We start from the raw sequence: 19988 nt of genomic DNA on the forward strand, positions 1-19988 counted from the left end.
AGATTCACAGCAATAAATAACAAGAGGCCCAGTTTACCTGTCTTACCAGTGTAAGGAAGTTCCATTTCAGCACTGAGGGAAATAACTTTCCTGAGATGACCAATCCACTTTTGTTGCCTGTTTCTGCTTTCTTCAGCTCCTCTGCTCAGCTCATCAGAGTACTCGTTCTCTTTTATAGAATGAGGTGCTACCCAATATTAGAATCTCATATAATAGTCAGTTAGATTTTTGAACTAACTCCATTGTAAGTTTTTTAAACATCCCTTTCAGTCCCTGGGTAACTGCTTTAGCTGGAGGGGTATGAAACATGGGTGGTGTCAACAGTGACCACATGACTCTCTCTGCTCCTCTGCCATCAGAGCATCAGTGATCAGAACCCCCAGCATTTGGAGAACTAAGTCCTTATTGTCCACCCCAGTTCCTGCAAGCCACTCTAGAGGCACTATCCCTGCGTGCCACAGGGCGGGGAGTGGGGGGATGCACGATTGTTTGTGCACTAGTCTGACATGGATCAAAAGCAACCATGATCTATTGGCCATTTTCCCTGGAAGTTCCAACCTTTTGAATAGACTACAGAATTCGAAATCCTTGCATAAGACAGATTCTGCCTGTACACTTGTCCTGAGAGACAGATTCCTGGTACTTCCTGCTCTTCCCACCTTCTCTGACTTCAAGTTCCTTTAGCCTTACATTCTGGTACGGCTCATTTTAAATGTTCAGTGTCAACATTCTAATTTAACATTTATGAAAACTGATGGCAAGTTGAAATTTAGAATCATTGCAAGTCATAGGTGGAAATTAATTTTTCATAATTAATTTTTAATTAATTTATGGATTTTTTAGGTTATTTTTCAGATTATGTAAGGACAAAAGAAAGCATGATTGTGTATATAAATAAGAGGTAGATACAGCAAATCAATAGAGAATATATTGTGTTCTTGTGGAATTATAGCTTTAAGATCATCCTAAAACCATGGATTTGCCACTATGATGAAAATAAGAAGGTGGCATAAATTTAGATTAAAAAATTTACATGATTGTATGGTGGCATTGTATGGGACAGAGTGCTCTGGTAGAGTCCTCATAATAAGGAAAAAATACTCTAAGATTATTTTCCTCTTTTGCTAGGCCTTCTTTTATGACTTTACTCTAGTTTTAAATTAATTTTTTAACTCTGTGCATCATTTATAAATTATCATGCATTTTTTTGTGACTACAACAATAATGCTTTGTAATGTATAAAGAAAGGAGCTTTATGAAGCTTAGTATTCTAGTGGCCAGAGAGTCCAAATAGCATGGTGCTGGTGTCTGGTAGGAGTCCTCTGTGTGACAAGATGGCAGATGGCATCACATAGCAGAAGCATGTGCTCAAGCATACGGAGGAGATCATGTGGTGGGAGAGGAAGCAAGAAAGCAAGCAGAGAAAGTTGAGTTCACTTTAAGAAATCCATTCTGGGGGGAACTAATCTAGCCCCACAATACCAGGCCTATTCCTGAGACAGCATTAATCAATTCATGAGAGTTGAGTCCCATTACTTAATTACCTTCCACTAGGAAGCCTAGTGGAAGCGTCCCATATCTTTCAGTGTCATTGTTGGAGAACAAGCTTCCAATGCGTGAAACTTTTGGGGGCAAACCATTTTCAAATCATGGAAGTTTTCCCAATCAGATGGCAATTTCTTTGAGTCAACTTCATATTTTAATTCTTTTTTTTTTTTTTTTTATGTCATACGCCATTGGGTACAGTTGTTATTCATGTGATAGTAATTATTCGGGGCATGAGAAACCTAACACCTTTTAACTTGTGACTTATTAGATGGAAATACTTTTATTTTAGAAGATGCTGCATTACTAAGAGTTCTAGTGGGAATGAAAGTAAAAATTCCTCTAGATACAGGAATGACATTGTCCTAGATTGGGCTCCAAATTCTCTCATAAATTTTATTTCTACTGAATCCTATTTGGTATGTTAATAATTCATTGGCATGTATACAGGTTGATAACTTGATGTTTTAAATTTTGTTCTAAGTCATTAAACAAAACAAATGAAACCATTTCAGATTGGAAAAGGACACTATTATTCAATTTTAACTGTAGAACACCTTGTAATAGTTTGAGAATCACTACCATAAATCATCCAAATATCCCATAAATTTAACAGTTCAGCATTTAAACTTTATTCCCTAGAGAGTATCTTTTGCAAAAACCCATTGCTTTTATTCATTAGAATTGTGCAACATTTAACTTTCTTGAAGTAATACATAATCATTATAGGAAATTAGAAAAGGACAAAATAGCCCAAGAAAACAAATATAAATCACTCATAATTCCATCATTCCGAAATAACCACTTTTACCATTATGGAATATCCATGCAGTCCTTTAAAAAATCTTTTTCTCTACTTACATCCTATACTTTTAAAGAGAAAGACAAGCAATCCAATAGAGAAAAATGGGCAAGAAATTTGAATAGTAACTTCATAAAAACTACTTCTAAATAAATAGAGGATCCATTAGAAATAAGGAAAATATAAATTAAGATGTCAAAAAATACTTCTACATAGCCATACAACCATTGGAATTAAAATAGACTAATGAGTGCCACTAACCATGTAAAGCAGTGGAACTCACAGTTTGAGAGTTTGCCCCTGAGGAGAGTGGCAAATGGTTACAGGCAATTTGAAAAACTGACATTATCTACTAAAGTTGAAGATCTGCGTATTTCACCTAGCAATTCTGCTTCCACATACTAACTCAACAGAATGGTATGCTCCTGTGCAATACAAGACATATAGAAAAATGTTCATAATAGCATCAGTCATTTATTATTTACGAAGATTAAATGTTGCCAAATGGCTATCCAAAAACAAGTTACGGCAAACTGGGATCCAATCAGCTCGTAGAAGATGGCCAACTCTGTCCATCCTCTGCAACAGCAGGTATTGTTATCCGATTCATCTTTTCCAATTTGATCAACCACAGTCTTTTATTTTCTTGCTTAAATATGCATTTCTTTAACTCTTATCATGGTAGAACATTTTAAAATATGTTTTTTGGCCATTGTGGATTTTCTGGGAAGTATCTTTGCTCATTAAAAAAATTCTAAATCTAAAAAAAAATTGTAAATCTAGATTTAAAACAAATTTACACTTATGTTTCCTTATTAATTTAAAAATATTATTAGAAAACAGAATCATTAATCTTCTGCTGTTACACACATACTTTTTCCAGAATGCCCTGTAATCTTCTGAAGAATTAAGAAATAATATTCTTATTGTGAAACAGAACATGGATGTAGAAAACCACATAAAGCAAAGTATAACTTAGTGGCTCATTCTAAGGCAACCATCCTTTACCTACTTCACTGGTAAAGAGAAGTTTCCTCTCCCCAGAAGCCCCTTTCTATGCCCCCTCGCTTCCCCTGCAAGTACTCACTATCCTGATTTATAAAATAACTTTCTGTGCGCCACGTGTGGTGGTGCAAGCCAGTGACTCGGGAGGCTGGGACAGGAGGATTACAAGTGCAAGTTGGAGGCCAGCCTGGGCAACTCAACAAGACCTTGTCTCCAAACAGAAAACAAGAAGGTCTAGAGTGAAGCTCAGTGGTAAAGCGCCCTGGGTTCAATCCCCAGTACCACGATCAATAAATAAACGGAAATAAAAACTTTCTTGTGTAGCCACATAGTTTTATTGCCCAAGTGTGCATCCCTAGACATTGTAGTTTTGTATCATCCATTAAGAATTAATATGGACCCTTTATTTATTATTTTAAAATTAAGATATGACGCACATGCCATAAAATGCACCCTTGTAAAGTACGCGATTCAGTGGTTTTTAGTACATTCTCACAGTCTGCAACCACAATCACTACTCAACTTCAAAACATTTTCACCACCCCCAAGAGAAACCCATTAGTGCTCATTTCCTGTACCCCATCCCTGGGAACCACTCATCTACTTTCTGTCCCCATGGATTTGCCAATTTGGGGTATTTCATATAAATTGGAATCATACAATCTGTGACTTTTTGGGTCTGACAATATATTTTTTCAAAGTTCACGGTGTTGTACAGCATGTATTAGTGTTTCATTCCTTTTTATGGTCAGATAATCTTCCATTTTACATATAAGACACATTTTGTTCACCCATCCATCGATTGCTCAGGACTTGTGTTATTTCAGCTAGTATAAATAATGCTGCCACTAACATTTTAATACAAGTTTCTGTGTGAACGTATGTTTCAGTTCCTTTGGGTCTATCCTTGGGAGGCGAATTGCTGGATCATGTAGCAGCTCTCTGGTAACTTCTTGAGGCACTGCCAAAATGTTTTCCACAGCAGCTGCACATTTTGCATTCCCACCAGCAACATAAGAGTTCCAATTTCCTTGCCAACCTCTGTTGCAGGGATTTGTCTTTCAAGACTTTATTATTCTACATGCCCCCTGTCCAATACCCTTCCCCATTTTATCCTAACAATTTGTGTATTGAAGAAACCAGGATGGGTTGATCTGTAGATTTCCCCCACAATTTGGATTTTGCAGAGTGTATTCATGGTGAAGTTTAAAATGTCATCTCATTTCTGCAAATTGGCAGCTCTATCCTGGGACCAGATCACACTGATCGCACTGGGTTCGATGTATTTAGCATGGGATATGTTCTTTCATCAAGAGGCACGTGATGTCTGATGGTGTCTTTCATTGGGACCTTCGCAGCTGTTGATTCTTCATGCCTAGATCCATGAATTCACTGGGTCTGAGAATGATGATATTCAAATCCTAGCATTTCTCTTTCATTTGTTGGCTGGAATATTTTATAAATAGAATTTTGGTTACCCTATGATACAGTATACATAGGGGACAGGGGATGGTTCACATTAGAGAGGAAAAATAAAATAAATGCTGTATTTCCTTTATTAACTAGTTTTTAAAGATAACTGGTTTCCTATTCAATTCTGAAAGTGATTAATTTGATTTTAAAATATGTTATTGATTATGAATTCTTGGATGGAAGTGTATTTGATGGATTTCAACCCCTTACCATTATTACCCTTACTGGGGGTCTTTTGACCCATCTTTGGCCAGTGAAATGCTCTTGAAGTTGACTGCAGGAGGTGTTTGGTCTTAACACTACTAGTTTTTCACAGCTTCGTTTTCACATGACATAAAAAGGCGGACCCAGGCCATCTTCTAACTCTTCTGTTTTCCCTTTTCCTCCATAAACCTTTTGTCTTTGTTCATTTGTTTCTGTTTCACTTTGCATTTCAAAGGGAAATTCCTTCCTGTTTCAGCTTCTGCTCTCAGGATGATCTGCTGTGCCTAACAGTGCCTGTCTATTAGCTATTTTATGATGTCACTCTTCTCAGGTCCATCAGACCTGTGCTGCTTCCCTCTGCTTCCTCCTGTGAAGATGCTAAGACCAGACAAGTATGTTGGCAGCTGGTGGTTTCTCCCGGATCTGTGTGTATTTTGGGTTTCGTGGGGATACCTGTAACCTAGGGTTGCTGTTAACATTGGCCATGGTTTTCATTTTGCTGTCCAGTTTCTCTGTCTGTTATTCTGTGGTTATTTAAGAAGTACTAAAATCTGTGTCCTCTCTGCCACCACCACCTTCCCAGAATCTTTTATGGTGTTTTTTTTTTTTTTTTTTTTTTTTTTTTACCCACAGAATCTTGAATTTTAATGTAGTCAGATTTATTAATCTTTAATGTTATGTTTTTATGCGTCTGCTTGTATGCTTGGAAGGGCTTCCTCCATTCTAAGCTCAGGGTAGTCTCGCAACTATTTTTAAATACCTTATTGGGTTTTGTTTTTATACATTAAAAAATGAAATCCATCTGTAATTTATTCTGGAGTTTGGTGGGATTTAGGAGTCTGCTTTCAGTTTTCTAAATAGTCATTTCCCGAACCATTTATCCCATGATCTCCAAACTAACGTAAGATATCTTGTTTATCATGGACTAATTACTCTTTGTAGTAGGTCAATTGCTAACCTCTCCTATCATTTCTGTCAGTATATTTCTACAACCATACCACGCTGTCTTAGCAACCAAGTTCCATCATCTTTCATATCTGGTAGGGGCAAGAAGCTTCTTTTATTTCTCCTTTTTTGACATGTTCTCTCCCTTTCCTTTTGCTTATTCTTTCAGATGAGTATGAGAACAATTTCATCTGCCCCGAGGGTAGTTTGACTGGAAAGGGAAATAATTTAGTGAGAAATGATATTTTCGAAACATAGGAACTTTTCCATTTAGGGAAAGGTATTTCTTCATTGATTCTAGTCGTCTCTTGTAGTCCCAGTGAAGACTCAATTTTTTCCTATAAATCCTCCAAATCTCTTCTTGAGTGAAAAATTATAATCCCTTAGCTCCTTCTAAGTGGAAGACTGGTTCCGAGAGGATGAGCTGTGGACTCCCTGATGGGTTAGAAGTTGGGAAGCTGCCCAAGGGAAGCCTGCAGAGGCGGTGGACAAACGTGCCAGGCTCACCACCCACCCTGTGTCCTGCGGCTGGCTCACGCTGGGAACATAATGCCTGAGGGCCTGATCTCCTGGGCCTGGACACCCCTGCTGCATTTCCTCAAGGTCACGTTTCCCACAGGGGGTTCCAAGTGGATGGCAGGGTGAGCTGAGATTCCATTTTCCCTGATACAGCCCTTGAATCCTAATACAATGTTTACGTCCTCTCCTTAGAGGACCTGAACTAACACATAGACTTTGTAATTCCATATCTTAGAAATCATCAGAATTCTAAGAATTCAATAAAAACGTAAGCTACAGTTCAAACTATGTTCCAGGTAAGCAGTTTTTCCAAAGCCAAAGAGCTAATAAGCAGTTGAGCTGGTAATCAAATGCAATCTGACTCAAAGCTCCTTCTCAGGTCACCTTTGTGGTCTGCACTTTGAAGGGCAGTAAATATCAGTACCATTGGGCTGTCATGGAGGCACCTGTCAACAAAGAGAGGAATTTAAGGTGATAAAGAAGTTGGGGCTGGAATCCAGAATGTGAGTGCCAGGGGTCATTTAAGGAGTTGTAAATCATTTTACTCAAACAATGACCAAAGTTTATTGGTGGCAAGGGTATTTGGTCTTTGTAAAGGCAGTTTGGAAATGTAGGTATGCAAAAAATTTAAATGAATGCATTTTGACTCACCAATTCCTGACTGAACCCAAATTTCCAGGTCTTCTAGAAATTTTTGTTAAAGAAATTAGAGAGTAGGGGCAATGAGAGGAAATAAAGAATTAAGAATATGTGTATTTGTTCATTTCTACTGGTTGTCTAATATTTCATTGAATGACAGTATTGAATTCACTTAATCATTTTCATTTGGTGAAACATTTACCATTTCTACTTTTTCATACACAGTCATGCATCGATTATCAATAATCACAGTGTTCTGAGAAATTGGTCATTAGGTGATTTCATTGTTGTGTGACTGTCAGGGAGTATTCTTACACAAATCTGGATGGTAGTCTACTCCACACCTAGGTCTTCTGGTATGGTCTGTTGTTGCTCGACTCTAACCTGTGCTCAACTTACTATACTGAATGCTGTAAGCATTTGTAATACAGTGGTATTTGTGTAGCTAAACATAGGAAAGGCAAAGTAAAAAATATGTTAAAAAGTTATAAAATGGTTATACCATATATGGCACTTACCATCAATGGAAAAACAAATTGTTTTCATTCCTAGCTCTGGGATGTGACATAATATATGCTATATAATATACATGTATATTATGTGCTATATAATACACATGGCCTAATACATGCTATGTTCACTATAGCTAAAACATGGAACCAACCTAGATATTCATTCATCTGTCCTTCAACAGATGAATGAATAAAGAAAATGTGGTTTTATATATACATGATAGAATTACTCAGCTTTAAAGAAAAATGAAATTATAGCACTTGCTAGTAAGTGGATACAGTTAGAGAATATCATGCTAAGCAAAATAAGCCAAACCTCCAAAACCAAGGCCAAATGTTTTCTCTGCTATGCGGATGCTAATTCACAATAAAGTGGGGGCATAGGGAAGAATAGTGTTACTTTATAATAGGTAGAGCTGAGTGAAGAGAGGGGAAGGGGTATGGAGTAGGAATGATAGTAGAGTGAAACAGACATTATTACCTCATGTACATATATGACTGCATGACTCATGTGTTCCTGCAATATGTATAATCAGAAAAATGAGATTATACTCCATTTATGTATGAAATATCAAAATGTATAAATGCATTCTACTGTCATGTATAACTAATTAGAGCAAATTTAAAAATTTTAAAAATATATGCATGACATAATATATGCTATATGTAATATATATTTTTATGAATTTCTAATTAATTTCTAGTTTCTAACTAATTTCTCAAATTTCAATCCACAATCACAAGTTTTCTTCTTGTCTTCCCCTTTTCTGTATTAGTATCTTCCTTCTCTAACAGTGAGAAGCTTGGTTCCCTTTACTCTCAATATTTTGGCCCATTTGTGTGTAGATCTGCTTTTTCTAGGTGCTCTGGTCGCCCAGAAGGGGCCACCGGGCATCAGACTGTCCCTCATGCTGACTCAGCCACTTGGATTTTGACAGTTTACAGGGGCCTGTGGATATTGGGGTCCTTCCCTCCATCCCTCCTATCTCTGTGCAGACTCTGATCCTGCTTCCTGGGCTCCACAGACTGCTCTGCCCCCACCTCATCTCCAACACACCTGGATGCCTATCTTGCTAGGCCCTATGATCTAGTGACTCTTGGGCCAAATTATTCATAATGGAGAGAAGGAAAAAAGCAGAGGACAAAGGCAGCAAGGAGGATATAATATACATTTTTAAGTGAAGAAACTATAAAAAATGAATTCTGGGGGAAATTTTGTACATGCAAAGGAACTCTGGACATGCCATGCCTAGGTTGTGCACAGTGGCTATCACTGGAAGGCTGGCTTGTGGGTGCATTTTCTTTTCTCTTTTTGTTCGTCTCCATTTTCTTTTCTCCTTTGTCTCCTCCTTGTGTTCCTTCTCCTTTATGGAGAGGCAATGCTAATGAGCACAATTTGTTTTGATAATAAGAAAACTAAATAGAAACTGTATTTTTAAATATAAAAGCAAGGTCTATAATTAAAGCCATTTTTCCCCCTTCCTGTGTGGAGAGTAATTCAATAGTACAGTTCTTAGGATGACCTGAGTTTTTCTTTCAACTTAAAAAAAATTGTTTTTGAAACTGGTCTTCCCTGAAAATAATGTTGGTTATTTTATCTGTTAATTGCTTGAATCTGAGGGTCTACTATCAATCTTTTTCAATTGCTCACTAATATTGCACATTATAACTAATTTTCCCAGCTGGCTTATTGATTCACTAAAAATCATTTACCTGTGATGGACAATGTGGTGAGTGGAGGCAGGAAGAGACAGAAACGATCTCAGAATCTAATAAAAATATTGTTCACATTTCCAATTGTGGCAAGTCCTGCTGACCTGAAACTAGCATAATAACCAATCCAACCACGTGTGAGCTATGTCTGAAAAAAAAAAAAAAATGTCTAGTTTCTTAGAATTGGAATCAGTAGAATATATGTGGTTGACTGTAACCAATTGGTTTCAGAAAGCTCAGTACATGCAAATGCTTTGTGAAATGCTGTTATTCTAACCCTACTGTGTAACAGTCCTTGTGCACAGTTATTCTATATCTTTAATTTCTGGATTGGGTTGCTTAGGATCAACTTCACATTTAACACCTGGCTGTCAAAACCAGACTTCTTTTAGAAGGATTTATCCCATGAATTTGTACTCTTTCCTTTTTGGAACTTTCCCCAGTGAAGTCTTATTTCTTTGTAGTAGTGATTTTGGCACCCCAAAGCTTTTTCCCACTCTTAACTGGTTTCTGAGCAAACCACACTCACCTGGGCCCCCTTGGACTCCAGCTGCAGAGATTTGGGGCCTGTAACAAAATCTTTAGTATGACCGTATAAAAGGAACCAAGCATGCAATAGCCTTTGGCATTAGGTTTTTATTTTTCTGGTTCTTTTGTGTGGATTCTTTTCCTCTTTATGTCCACTGACATTATTTTAATGGTCCATTTTCAGGGAGATTAATTATACCCTTGGCACATCTGCTTTCCCATTTGAAAATTTTCTTTCCGTGACAGGATTGGAAAATAATAGAAAACAGTTCATACAGCTGCCTCAGTTACCAACACAACAAAACCACCACGTAACTGGCTACTTGCTTTTTTTTTTTTTTTTTTTTTTTTTTTTTTTTTTTTTTTTTTTTCTCTCTCTCTCTCTTTTTCTGAACTACCTTCCAAATGCAGTATTCTTTGTCCTCAAAGTTTTGTATCTGACTGAGGTTATGAGTTGATAATTATTGTGTGATTTTTTAGCAAAAGTATTAATGTGCCCTGATTGTAGATTCACAACAAAGCAGTATTTGTTTTTTTCTTCAAGTTTTCTTTTTTTTTTTTAAAACTACTTATGTATTCATACATGTTCTATATTAGAATGTAAAAACTTTACAAAAATATATAGTGTAAAAAGTGTAAAGTCTTACTTTCTAGGACATTGATCTCCACATCAACATATTATAATGAATATAGTTCCAGTAAATGGGCTTAGAGTGAACTTAAAACCAGCACTGTATTCATATCAGTAAAAAAACACATGTTAAAGATGCATGTTAAATGTAAAAGAGCATAAAAACCCCTTTAGAATTATTCCAACATGTTTCTTGTGTGAAATTCAGAAAAAAGATAAGCCAAAAAGAATATATAAATTACCCATAATTCTAACACCCAAATCTCACCACCATTATTAATATTTAGCGCTTATGCTCTCAAAAGGCTTAGCTTTTATTTTAAAGACATATATGTTCATTAAACCAAAATAACAAAAGAACAGAAGAAATACTTAGTGCCATTCATAATGATAATAGCAAAACAATGACAATGGTTACCCTTTACTAAACATCCCAGTGCTGTGTAAGAGCATGAAAAAAAACCCAGTGGTTTTTGGTTAACATTTGGCATAGTAATTTCTAATCCTTTCTTTCCTTCTGCATATAGGCATTTCAAGACATATATAGTTATAATTGTATAATAAAGAAAGTTTTTTTGTTTGTTTTTGTTTTTATACCAGGGATTGAACCCAGGGGTGCTTAACCACTGAGCAACATCCCCATCCCTTTATATATATAAATATTTTTGGAGACAGGGTCTCCTTAAGTTGCTTAGGGCCTCACTAAGTTGCTGAGGCTGGCTTTGAACTCTCAATCCTACTGCCTCAGCCTCCTGAACTGTGGGGATTACAGGCATGTGCCACTGCACCCGGCTATAAGAAAGACAGTTTTGACCTCTGATTTCTCATGAATATTTTTCTGTAATCTAATGTACTCTTTGATGTCATTTTTATAATGTATTATCAAAGAGTTCTTTAAAATTATTCTTTTATGGGTTGTCTATATTTTGTTTAATGAGTTTATATAATTCATTTAATTTTTTCCACATTGAACATTTATTATTTCTGCTTTTGCTTACACAGATGAAGATCAACTAATGAGGACACTATCTGTCATTAGGTGACTTTGTCTCTGTGTGACCATCACAGTACTCAAACAAACCTAGGTAGTGCAGCCCACCACACAGCTAGGCTAGATGGCATAACCTGCTGCTCCCGGGCTACAAACTTGTAGAGCTCATTACTGGACCGAATACCCAGGTGATTGTCACACAGTGGTATTGTGTATCCAAACATGTCCCAACAAAGAAAAGCTACAGTATAAAAGATGAAAAGATGGCCTACCTGTAGAGGGTCCTTACCATGAATGAACCTGCAGGACTGGAAGTTGCCCTGGTGAGTCAGAGTTCGGGAGTGAGGGGGCGTGAAGGTGGATGGAGGATGTGACTGTACACTCACATGGACTTTATAACCTGCCCGCTGAGGCCACCCCAACTGGATACATGCTGTCTTTGATGATGACTGAATTCAATCATGCTCATGTTTGTAACATTATTTCCTTTTTTAATCAACCACTTATCTATTGTGATGCTGCATTTCATCTTCAAAAATGTGTTTTTTAAATTGCAAGAAGAATACATGCTTTTGTAAAAAATAAAACAACATAATATGCACATAAAAACCAGAAACTTCCCTCTTTCGCAGTGTCTCTTAATCACTCCCACAGTGGTTGTCTGGTATGTGTATCTGTACATCTCCAGACCTTTCTCTAACATTAGGAATTATGGCCATTTTCCCCCTTTGTAAATTTCGTTGGTGGGGGAGATGGGTTTGATGTGAGTTTACAAGACATTTATTTCTATTCCTGATTTGTTGAGTGGTTTTAAAAGCTATTCACATTTGTCATTTTACATGACAAAAAATATATTTGTATTATATATATTTCCTTTTTGTTGTTAGTCTGTTGAGTTATTTTACTCATCCTATTGAATTTGCTGATCTTTTTATTCCCTTTGTGCTTTAAACCTTTTTTTTTTAAGATAGCAAAGGCTTTTTATTTTTTTTAATCTAAAGACTTCATGAATAAAAAGTTGTTTCCTGCCATTTTAAAATTTTGGTATGTATTGCAAGGTGATGATCTAAGGGTAATTTGTGTTTTCAAGAAAGCAATTTAGTATATATTGTGAGATGATGAACTAAAAGCAAATTTATTTCCAATTATATGGTAAACCAGTCTCCTTAAGCCATGGGCTGTGTAAGTTCCATCTCCCTCAATGCAGCACCTCTGTTACCATGTCTCAAATTCTGAAGTATAAGAGGGTCTTTCTGGTCTACCTTATCTAATTGATTTGTGTCATTTAATGTTTTTTTTTTCAGTGTTACATAAAAATAGGCATTATAGTTTGAAAGAGTAGATTTCGCTGCATACCAACTTTTCTGCATTTCCTGTTGGTTTGTATGGCTATCTCTATGCCATTACCTCACTATTCTAATATTCAATTTTCATAGTAAGTTTTGAAATCACAAAGTGTGAGAATTCCAACTTTGTTCTTTTCAAGATTATGTTAGCTGTTTTGCTATCCCTCAAGATTCCATATGAATTTCAATTTGACTTTCTATTTCAAAAAATAAAGTCCCTGGAATTTTGATAGGGGCCACACTCATCTTTATATCACGTTAGACAGTATTGTCATCTTAGCAGTATTGTTTTCCACTCCATGATCATGCTATCTTTCTAGTCTTTTATGTTTCCTTCCTTTCAGCAATGTTTTGTAGTTTTAGTGCAAAAGTCTTTTGTCTCCTTAATCAAATGTCTTCCTACATATTTGTTCTTTTTGGTGCTATTATAATTGGAATTGTTTCCTTAATTTCCTTTTTTTGTTTGTTCATTGCTCAGGTGTGGAAATTGAACTGATACTTGTGTGTTGGTTTTGTATTTTGTCACTTTGTTGATTTTTTCTTTTTAGTTCCAACCGCCATGTGTTTGTGTATATGTGTGTGTGTTGCATATTTAGGGTTCTTACTATGTAAGATCATATTATCTGCAAACAGATAATTTTGCTCTGGCTAGGACTTCCTAGACTAGGAAGTGGCAAACTTGGTATTTTCCTAATTGAAGAAAAAGCTTTTGGTCTTTCACCATTAAGTATGATATTAGCTGTGGATTTTTTTTTTTTTTTTTTTTTTTTTTTTTGTATATTGCCATTATCATGTTGGGAAATTTACTTTGATTCCTGATTGGTTGAGTTGTTTTTATTATGAACATATGTTAGATTTTACTAAATGCCTTTTCTTCATCTACTGAGATGGTTATGTGGGTTCCCATGCTTTATTTCATTAATGTTGTATATTTCATTGATTGATTTTCATATGTTGAAGTGTCCTTCTAGTCTGGGGATGAATCTCATGCTCACGGTGTATAATTCTATTAATAGCTGCTGAATTTAGTTTATGATTATTTTGTTGAGAATTTTCACATCAGTATTCATATGGGATTTTGAGCAATAGGTTTTTTTGTAATCTTTTCCTGCCTTTGTATCAGGGTAATCTTAGCCTCATAGTTAAGACATGCTCCCTCTTCCTCAATTTTTTTTGGAAGAATTTGAGAAAGATTGGGTTAACTCTTCTTAAATATTTGGCAGAATTCACCAGTGAGGCCTTGTTGTCCTGGACTTTTCTTTGTACAATGTCTTTGATTACCAGTTCAATCTCATTACTAGTTATAGGTCTTTTCATGTTTTCTGTTTCCTCTTGACTCAGTTTTGGTAGACTCTGTTTTTAGAGAAATCTGTCTATTTCATGTAGGTTATGCAATTAGTTGGTATACAGTTATTTGTGGTAGTCTCCTAAGATCCTTTTTATTTCTGTAGAATCGGTATTAATGTCTGTTTATTTGGGGAGGATCATACTTTACAGCTTATGACACTTAACTGTCAATCAATAGGAGTAAGGTCAAACCATAAAACAAGCTTTTCTCTTTTGATAATAGCAGTGATAGTTTTTAGAAATTGGAAAGCATTCCAAAGAAATGAGAACACCAGTATCCTCCAGGAAAAAATCTTCTAGTGTTAGTAGAGTTTAGAAGAGTCGATGAAATTGTTTCAATCTAGAGATAACGGTGACACAAATTGGTACAACTCTTTGATAAAGCAATTTGGCACTGCATCCATAACCTCAAGACAATAATTTTATTATTGATAAATCCACTCTAAGAAATAATCTACAATAAATAAACAGCTTTATATGAAAAAAATAGATTTCTGTACAGTATTTAGTGATCTCCATGACATAATGGGGAAAGTTCAAGTAAAAATGCAGGTTTGTCCACAGTTATAGAAGACTCAAGTTGAAGTTTGTTATTAGGACAAAGCAGAGAAGTTCAGGTGGCTTCTTTTAACTCTTTTTTGATGAGAGATATTGGGGGGGGAAATCAACTCTTGTATCACTAGTGTGATAATGTGGTCCACATTGTTTTGGTGGCAAACTAAGATTTTTTAAAAATATTTTTTAGTTGCTGATGGACCCTTACTTTTATCTATTTATATGAGGTTCTGAGAATCAAACCCGGTGCAGACCACATGCTAGGCAAATGCTCTGCCACCGAGCTGCAACCCCAGCCCTAAGATTTTACCTTAAGGAATTAAACAAAGATTTATTTGTCAAGGTGGGAAAGTGGAGTGAGATCTGAAAAAATAATTTGAGTGTGCAGTTTGTAGGTGTTATTTGCATCAGAATGCTCTAGAACAGATGTTCTCAACCGGGGGGGGGGGCGGGGGGGGGGCGGGGTTCTGTCCCAAGGAATATTTGGCAATGTCTGGAGAAGTTTTTGATACTCTTGACTGTGGGGTGGGGTGGGGTGTGCTACTGACATCTAGCGGTGAAGTTTAGGGATGCAGGAAACATCCTTCCCTGGACTCTGGACTGGCACCTACCCACAGCAAAGATCAGCACACTCTAATTGTCAACAGTGCTGAGATTGAGAAGCCAGTTATAAAGAAAGTACACTATACTAACACAATTATTAATTTATAAGGATAAGGATAAGAACTCTAAATTAAATAGGTAAATCTTGGCAATACTATTGCTGTGATCATGGAAAAAAAATCACAAATGCACTATATTTAAACTTCAAAAGAAGGGAAGACAAACTGGTATATGGATGTTTATGTACCAGACACAGAGCAGAGACACAGTCTATTCTCTACAAAGATTTTGTAAAATTCTACATCTGCCCCTAATTATTCTAAAAATATACCAAGAAGCTAGGAAAACTACGAAATAGTACAAATTAGCACCAATTTTTGTATTTACATGAAAATGTGTCATTACAATAGGTATTTCCCTCCTCAAGCTTTACTAAAGCATAATTGGCGAATGAAAATGTATTTACAGTGCATATGATGTTTTCATATGTGTATACATTGTGAAACGATAAATCAAGCTAATTAATATACCCATAATCTCACATACCCATCTTTTTAGGGGTAAGAAGATTTGAGATCTAATCTCTTAGCAATTTCCAATTTTGCAGCACATTGTTGTTGACTATATTTACTATACTGATCCCCAGAATTTATCCATCCTGTCAAAGTGAAACTTTGTACCCTTTAACCAACATCTCCCAAATTCTCTCCAATAGGAATATTTTAAATACCTAATGACATTAGGTAATGTTTGATATATACAAAATATGCATAAGTAATCATGTGCAAGTATATTACTATATATGAATTTATGCAAATGATGACATAAGTATATGTAAGTAATGATGCATCAGGGGAATACCTATAAGTCACCACTCAACTTATGAATGAGAGCATTTTCAATACTGTGGGCTCATTCTATGGCCCACCCCTACTTCTCCCTAAGAGTAACAACTTTTTAAATCTGAGTTTTTGTCATATTCTTGCCTTTAAAAACTAGTGACATCATATGTACATATCCCTAAATTATATGCTAATTATATCTAATTATATGCTAAAAGTTTTGCTTTTCTTTGCCTATATAAAAATGGTATTATAATGGAGGCAGTCATTCATTTTTCACTCAACCCATCTTATCACATGTAATGCATTCATGTTATTGCTAAATAATATTCTTTTGAGTAATTATTCCAAAATTTGTTTATGTATTCCTTGTATGATGTATACATTTGGGCTTACTGTTGACTAATTTGTGTTCACCCCAGAATTTATATGCTGAAGACCTAATCCCCTGTACCTCAGCATGCAACTATGTTTGGAGACAGGGCCTTTAAAGAGGTTATTAAGGTAGAATGAGGCCAGGAGGGTGGGGAGGAAATTTAGATACACAGAGACAGCAGGTCAAGGAAGAGCATGCTAAGTCACAACAAGAAGGCAGCCATCTACAAGCCGAGGAGAGCAGCTTGCAGGACCAAACCTGCCCACCCTGGTGGATGGCCTCACATTACGGCAGTGAGTGTGCTAAGCAGCACATCTTGAAAGAGGAAGTAGAGACACCTGAGTAGGGCCAGGCTCAGGTTTTTTCTCTTCTTCCCTCCCCTCTCTTCCCCTCCCCTCCCCTCCCCTCCCCTCCCCTCTTCTCCTCTCCTCTCCTCTCTTCTCTTCTCTTCTTTTCTTTTTCCTCCCTCCCCCTCCCCATTCCTTCCCCCCACCCCTCCTCCTCCTTTTCTTCTTTCTCCTCCTCCTCTTCTCCTCCTCCTCCTCCTCTTCTCCTCCTCCTCTTCTCCTCCTCCTCTTCTCCTCCTCCTTCTTCTTTTTTTTTTTTTTTTTTAACAATTTCTAATGAGAACTATCAAGTGGTCATGCCATCATACCAGAACCAAGTCCCTTGCAAGGAAATGGACCTTTCACTAGCACCTGCCTCTTAAAGTTTCTACACCATCTCCCTTCACCAGCTCATGTTCCACCTTGAGGGAAACTTCGGGGGACAAATCACATTCAAACCATAGCAGTAAGCCTGTTGGCAGTCCGACAATCATTCTGTATGACTGATCTTCTTTTCTCACTGGCTACTTTTTTTCCCCCTTCTCCCTGTACTAGGGATTAAACCCAGAGGTACCCTACCACTGAGCTACTTCCCCAACCATTTTATTTTATGTTACTTTATTTATTTTATTTAAGACAGGGCCTTCCTAAGTTGCTGGGGTTGACCTCTAAATTGCAATTCTCCTACCTCAGTCTCCAGAGTTACTAGGTGTCCCCCACCAGGTCTGGCTCACTAACTGTTTTTAGTAGGATGACCCCATCTGGGTTTGACTATGACCTCCATTTCAAATCTGTCATAATTTTAAATTTTAATTAATTAATAATTTTACTCATGTTTATTGGTGCGTATTATTATAGAGTAGTAGGTGCCATTGTGGCACATTTGTACATACATATAGCATAAAGTGATCAGTTTTACTCTCCAGTTCCTTCTTTACCTTCCCCTCCTTCCTCCTGCGTATCCTCTTCCTCTGCCCTGAGTTCTCCCTGCCAGTTTCATGACATCCCTTTTTTCCTTTTTTCTCTCTAGCTCTCACATATGAGAGAAAACAAATGCCACTTTTCTTTCGGAGTCTGGTTTATTTTGCTTAACATGATGTTCTTCAGTTCCATTCATTTCCCAGCAAATGGCATAATTTCATTTTTCTTTATGGTTGAATAAAACTCCATTGATGTGTTCATCTGCTGACTGGCACCTAGGCTGATTCTATAACTTGGTCATTGTGAGTTGTGCTGCAGTAAACAGGGGTGTATGTGTATCTCTGAAGTGTGCTGACTTTTAATTCTTTTGTATAAATACCCAGCAGTGGAATAGCTAGATCATGTGGTAGTTCCATTTTCAGTTTTTTGAGCAACCTACATAATAATTTCCATAATGAGTATACTAATTTACATTCCCACCAACAGTGGGAATTCCTTTTTCTCAAAAGCCTTTCCAGCACTTACTGTTATTTGTGTTCTTGATGATTTCCAATCTGACCAGAGTGAGATTATATCTCGATGTAGTTTTGATTCGCATTTCCCTATTTGCTAAAGATGTTGAATGATTTTTCACATAATTATTGACCATTTGTGCTTCTTCTTTTGAGGAATGTCTCTTTAGTTCATTTGACCATTTAGCAAACAGATTATTTTTAAGTCTTCGGTTTTTCTGATTAAAAAAAATTTCTTTTGTAGTTAAAACTGGAGACAATGCCTTTATTTTATTTATTTATTTTTATGTGGTGCTAAGGATCAAACCCAGTACCTCACATGTGCTAGGCAAGCGCCCTACCACTGAGCTACAGCCCCAGCCCTATTTGGTTTTTTGGTGTCGAGTATGTAGAGTTTTAAAAATGTATTCTGGATATTAGTCTTTTGTTGGAAGAATGACTGGTATTGATTTTCTCCCATTCTGTAAGCTTCCTATGGTTTTGATTCCTTTGCTCTGAAGAAGTGTTTCATTTGACACTGTCCTGTTTATTGATTCTTTGCTTTATTTCCTGAGCTATAAGGGCCCTATTCAAGAAGTTGTTGCCTGTGCCTCTGTGTTTCCCCTGTATTCTCTTCTAGAAGCTGCAAAGTTTCTGGTCTTCAGTCTATTTTGATTTGACTTTTGTACAGGATGAAGGATGGGGATCAAGTTTCATTATTTTACATATAGATATCCAGTTTTCCCAGCACCATTTATCAAAGAGTCCATCTTTTCTCCAACATGTGTCTTTGGCATCTCTGTTGAAAATCAGACTGGAGCTGTGTAAGTCTGTCTCTATGTCTTCTATTCCATTGATCTTTGTATTTGTTTTTATGCCAATATTGTGCTGTTTTTGTTACTATGGCTTTGTTGTATAATTTGAAACCAAGAAAGGTGATATCTCTAGTATTGCTCTTTTTGCTCAGGATTGCTTTAGTCTTCTGGGAGTCTGTTGCAATTTTTAAGAATGTTCTCTTTGACTTCAAGACAGTGTCCCAGTTTGGACAGTAAATAATATGGTTACCTTAGCACTTAAGTCATCCTTTTCCCTTGCATTTTTCAGTTTCACTGAAATGTATCTAGAATTAGACTTATCTTAAATCATGCCACTTGGTATATGGCACATTCTTTAATTCCCTGTCTTGCTTTGTGGTGACCTGTGTGTAGTCTGTCTTCAAGTGTGCAGGTTTTCTTTTTGGTTACATCTAATATGCCACTTTAGCCATTCATTGATGGATGTATGTATCGAGTACATTTTAAAAATTCAAGATTTTTTTCTGTAAATTTGTTGGCTCAAATTTCTGATAACACTTTGTTGATTGCCTATTTGATTGATTTGCTTATGTCTCCCTTATATAGACATGTATATAGACATTTTGTACTCTGCATTTGATAGTTTCAATGCTAAAGTTCTTTGGGTTCTAAATGTATTGTTTCTGGACTTTTATTCATGGTGGCTTATTTCCTTATGTATTTGATGAGCTTGTGAATTGGGTTGATTTTAATCAGGTGGAATCTTGAGGGTCTAAATTAACAAGTCTTCTCAGAAACAATTTATTTTACCTTCTGGTGTGTGCCATGGGATTCTCCAAATGGGGGGCCACTTTAATTCCTTTAAAACACTCAACTCAGT

Source organism: Sciurus vulgaris (genome assembly GCF_902686455.1).
Source record: "Sciurus vulgaris genome assembly, chromosome: 5".
In the NCBI taxonomy this organism is placed as follows: domain Eukaryota; kingdom Metazoa; phylum Chordata; class Mammalia; order Rodentia; family Sciuridae; genus Sciurus; species Sciurus vulgaris.